Here is a 6,000-nt window from a genome sequence, read left to right as displayed (position 1 = left end):
AAAATCTGAGAGAAGAAGATCTGGGAAATATCGAGCGACAGTGGCATAAATGAGGTAATATATACTGAAATATGTGCACAAGTATACGTCATACACAAGTAAAATGAGAATATCAATGTGAAACCTAATCGAGATCACGAAAGTTCAAATTAGATAAATTTTTAGTAATGCCAAATGCAAATCTGAAACTGATCTTGGTTAATAATAATTGTGTAAATCGTACAACTTTTAGTTTAGGACTGCGCGCAGGACTGCAAACTGCGTACCGAATATTTATTATCCTTGAAACACAGTTCCAAATTTTACGATTCACGCAATTATTATTATTAAGCATCAAGGTCTGCTTCAGATCGCATTTGGCATTACTAAAAATTTATCTAATTTAAAATGAGAAACATTCACACATAGCATAGTTTAGAATATTATTTAATAAAAAAATGCGTTAAAATGATTAATTATTAATTTTATATGTGTGTGTGTGTGTGTGTGTGTGTGTCAAATTTATTGATTAATATTTGGTTTTATATTTAGTATTGTGTTTAGTTTTATCAACCTTATTCCAATATCTTTTATAAGCTTTCATAATTTCTTCATAATCTTCATAATCTAATCACATATATTAACTAACAAAGACTTTCGACGTTCAATAAATTTCTTGATTATTTCCCTTAGAGTGAACCCTTAAATATCAAACGAAAGCTAGCATTCCAGAATCTGTTTTCACATACGGCCGGCAATGTTTCGGTTGGCAAACATACGATCGCGGGTTGAGTTGATTCCGCTAATCTCGCGAGCGAGCGCTCAAGTTATTGGTAATCCACGCAAGAGGATTCACATTCGATTTTATTTCACGGTTTCCTTTATGCGAAAGACGTAGGATTTCTATTAGCTTTGTGCCCTGGTTAGATTGAACAGCCGCAGGCTTCCGCTGGCATACGCTCGCGACTCCTGTTTCATTTACAAATGTATTTCCCTCTCAGACGGAACTTTCAATTTAGCCGGATGCCTCCCACGATGGCAGGGAATGCGTAAGCGGGGGCCCTTCCATACACACGATTCGTCTGTTTAGAAGGTAGCTCTCTAGAAACAAATCGAAACGACAAACGAACTGCTTTCCGCGATCGGCCGTCTCGTATACGTATTCCGGCTATGAGATTTATTTGTGGTTATGCGGTAATTGTGTGCTCAAGATGCGTACTTTGAAATTTATATTGGACCGCTTTTAACGGATATTCTTACGCTTGCATTGAATAGAAATACATATATACATTTAAAAAGTTTTAATAATTGATACTTGGAATTTTATGTTTATAAAAAATACTAATTATCTTGATTGATTACTTGTTTCATGCAGATTTCAATTATCTATGAATTCATTATTTATAAATTATATTAGCTAGCGTTTCAAATCAAGTAGTTAAAAAAATTTTAAATATTATCTGTAATATTATTATCCATTATAATTAGCAAAACGCAATATTTATAACAGAACAAACAGATTGTAGCTTAATTCATCTTATTCTATTAATCTAATATTGATCAACAGAGAAATCGAAATTTCCATGACTATATATACAAGTATACTATATCTTTCTACCTCTTTCTTATCAAACTTTTTCTCCCACAAATACAGCTTCAGATTTTTCTTATAGAAATGACGGTTTTAAAGCAAACCGCGCGTTAAGGGTACGCGATAAATCGGACGAGCAAAGTTCGCGGATGCATATTTGCATCCAACCAAATTCGATTCACTCGATGTTCACTATACGCCGCCTCCAGGAGACGACGAAAAAGTTCGCGACATCGTCGTCGGTCGGTGGGGACGGTTTCGTCGAGAGACCGGCGCCGAGTTCCGCTGAAAACTGCGTGGCAAGTCCGTCAATTATGAAGGGACCTTTAATAATGAAAGTAGCGGAAGGAGTTCCCTCGGGCGGCATCACCATCTTTCATGCTTACTGCTTAACAACCGAGCGTCTGCAGGCACCGTTTTGCCTGCCGCGGTATCAAACCCCTCCCCCCTTCTCTCGACACTTTCAGCTTGCATCGACCCTTTCTTTGCGTTAACTCACCCCCGTCCCCGTCTCGCTGCCGCCATCGCGAGATCAGGCGCTCGGTAATTCGTATCGCCATGAATCTGCTTCAATGAAATATCAACATATGTCTATAATAAATAAAAAAAACGAATTTTATCTGTTAATATTAGAATTTCATGTTAAATGAAATTTACATGAAACTTTCTTTTAAATCATATGCTGTTAAATAGCATGTTAAGTAGCATGGAACGAAACAATTATGTCAATGAACCAAATTGTATATCCTTATCGTTCATATATATTTATTGAATATTGAAGCACAGCTGTAGAGAACGTATCACGTATCACAATGGCTGAATTCTGACTTGAGTATCTCCGTGCTACGATACAAAGATCCTTTAATAACGCCCAACGCTGCTCGCGGCATCCTTACTTTCCTTCCGCCGCCGCCAAGCGCTCTCCTTTTATGAAAAATGAAAATCACGCGCGTCGGGGAAATATTCGCAAATGTACAAACACGGGTGCCCGCGCGCGATGGCCGGCGCGGACCTTTTTTCCGACTGCCTGTTTTCGTAAATCCTCGTTTAATGTTCCCTTCAGCGCGCGACGACACTCGAGACAGCCACGCGGAATGCGCGGCTTCTGCGGCGTCATCGTGGGGTAAACTCCAGGCATCTGTCCCATGCGACCCACGAGAAATTTACCGTGCGTAAAAAGGGGCGGGCTACAAAAGATCCGGCGGAGTACGTCCGCGAAGAAAGCAGTTAAAGGCAGATAGTACATTTTTGCTCGTAAATCTGAGCAGCAGGTTATTTCTCTTCGTTATTAATGCACACTACTTTATTGAAGTATTGTGTATTTACAATATACATAATTTGATTCGATTCTTATTAATTTATTCTTTCGAATCGGTTATTTTATGTTACGTTTTTATCAATTAATTTTTGATATTATCTTATATATTTTCTACAAATATCCGTGAATTATGTAAACCTTCAATATAGGTATACATATATATTGTTTACAATTTGTAAACAATTATTTATCCTAAGAATATTATATTTAAAGCAGATATCCACTGATTAAAATATTATTATTACCAAAAGATAGTATTTTATGCGTACAAAATACTATCTATATACTTGAAAGATAAGTCCAGATTATGCTTATAGTATGAAATATCTAAGTCCGTTGTTGACTTCGACAGGCAAAAGTAAGAAACACCCCAGTAAAGCTCTGGAATCAGCTCCGCCGATTCTCGTATCACAGCGAGAGCGGCCGATCCCTCCGCGAATATGAACGCGTGGGAGGGGTGGGGAGGGGAGAGAGCCGCGGAACGTTTAATTATTTGCGCTATCGCACCAAAGACGGACGATAATCAGATATCGGCAGGGAGCGTCGCACGCGAATAACTCCGCTTGTGCAAACTCACCCCGCGTCGTGAGTGCTCGCCCATCCCCCGCGCGTCCACGGTCGCTCCGCTAGTTCGGTTTATATATGTATGTGTATGTATGTGTGTGCGTGTATATATATATATCTATGTATTATATATATATATCAAGTCAATAATTAACACCAGTTACAACTTGTGGGAATAGTAACGGCGTTTATGCTCCCGGGGACGTCGTATTTCAGGGAAATGTGCTCGTGCCGTCGCGCTGTACCGGTCCGTAGGAGCACCACGAGGATTTGTCGCTTAGCGGAGAAGGGAGAAGAGAGGCAGTGGCAGAAGAGGGTGCGAGTTCGAGGCGTAGGTGGTTGTTCGGGAGCACGGAGAGGCAACGGGATCTCTCCCCCCTTTCTCTTTCTCTCCCTCTCTCTCTCTCTCTCTTGCTAACTCTCACGCGGATGCAGTAGAACAGGACGGAACGGCGTGCGGGATGAAAGGGGTAAGGTGGCGCGAAACGCTTCTGCCACGGTTAGGTCGCCGGTACCAGATGAACAGATACGGGAATATGGGCGGTGGAAATATAGATTTAGGCTAGAGGCGACCGCCGATGTTCTCCTCATCCCTTCCTCTTCGTTCGCCGTTATATCTCTCGGTTTCTCTCTCTCTCTCTCTCTTTCTCTTTCACTCTTTCACATCCTATACGCCCGAACGTTCTCCGTTTACACTGCGAGAGGCTCGTACGCGCGCGCACGCGCCTTTTCGTCTCTCGGCGTGTGGAGCACGTGCACGTGTGTGTGCATGTGTATATACGCGTGCAGATAGCGAATCCCGACCGCCTAAGTCCTCAGGTTTACGGCGATTACGGATTCGCAGGCGATCTTACACCCCCGCGCGCGCGACTCGACGTTGGTTGTTCGTATGTTTGGCTTGAGTTTCGGGTTTGCGCGCCGCCACGGTTTCCGAGGCGATGGAAGAAGAGGCGCGGAAGAGGACGCGGAGGGTGTGGGAATCGGGCGGCGGAGGGTGTGAAGGGTGGGAGCCGGAGGTGATTTACTGCCGGCTTACGGGGGTGTGAGACGACGCCACGACGCTGGATCGCCTATGAACGGGTTAATGGAGCGAGCGGGCCGCGCCACCCAACGAGCACGGCTAACGAAGAGGGCCTCCTCTCCTCAAACCTCCTCCGCCCGGCCCGACCCGCGCTTCTCCGTCTTCTTGGTTAACTCGCACCCTCACCGCCGACGGCCGCTCCTAATCACTAATGATAACAATATTACCGGCGAAAACCGAGCTAAGACCGGGCCGGGACGTCAGAGGCTGATTTAGTGCTACCCTAGGAACACCGATCGCGCGTCGCGTCGCACACCGTCGCGAATAACCGACACCGTTAATCGACTGAGTTTATCAGTGCGGCGTTAGCGTCTGTTAAAGCGTTAACTGTTACAATTGTCTCTGGAGTAACTATTTAAAAAAAAAGCAACAAATTATCTTAATTTCAGGAAGTCAAAATGAATTTATGACGCTAAATGCCATGACAGAGCTTAAAAATTTCTAATAACATAAAAGTACTAGTAAAGTAAAAAGTAAAGAGTAAACGCAATTAAACAAACGTGTGTAATCATTTTGATAAAATTTTACTAAAAACGCTTGGAAAGTATTGTACGTTACGTTTGTAAGAATGAAAAAAAATGAGCTTTCCATACTTCTATTTTAATCTTAAAATATTTTAGAATCTTGGTAATATAATCATAAAATCCTAATTTATATTTTTAGTTATTTTTATAAAAATAATATATTCTTATAAAAATAAAGACAGATATGTTAACAAATCTAAAATACAATGGCGTTTTCATAGAATTAATTTATCTAAATGTTAACGCACGACTAACAATAAGTGAAAAAGTGTGCACAGATTCTCTCTTGACCCAATTGCCTCACTTGAAACTTTCGTGATGTCGAACATTTAAGATGGTGAAAAATAATTGGTTCGCATAACTTCAGAATGAAAAAGTTGACATTTATGTTAGTTCTTGTGCAACGAGTTAGTGTTGCGATGACATATTGCGTTAGCGTGCTGGGTAATTAACGACGAGTCAAAAGACGATTGTGTTTACAATCGTCTCCACGTTATCGTTTTATCGTGGCGACACTCAGACTTATCTCGACCTTGCGATCGAGCGTTATCGTCCCAGTTTTTAACATGTCGCTCGATATACAACAAGACCGCCGGTTTAGCGCGGACTAAAGGGGGATTGGAGTCGTAAAAGGGTTTCAGGCCGCTGGAGACGTTACACCACGCCGTTAGGTAGGGATGAAACAGTTTGTGCTAAATCAGAGCGCTGGTCGTTAGAGAAGATATAGGGGCTAATTAAAATAAATCTTAGAAAGGAGTAATTATACGTGTATTAGCTGGCCCCCGGTAGAGCGGACGTGATGGACGACGCAGCAGCAGATGTAGCCAAACGGCTCTTCATTCCTACATTTTCCTTATTGCTGGACGGACACGTTGCACCCACCGCGTTCTGTCCGACCGTCCTCTCGCGCCCGTTCCTCCTTCCCCTCCCCCGACCCACCGGA

This window comes from Wasmannia auropunctata, unplaced genomic scaffold (genome assembly GCF_000956235.1).
Source record: "Wasmannia auropunctata unplaced genomic scaffold, wasmannia.A_1.0 LD336000.1, whole genome shotgun sequence".
Lineage (NCBI taxonomy): Eukaryota > Metazoa > Arthropoda > Insecta > Hymenoptera > Formicidae > Wasmannia > Wasmannia auropunctata.
This window is presented reverse-complemented; position numbering follows the sequence as displayed.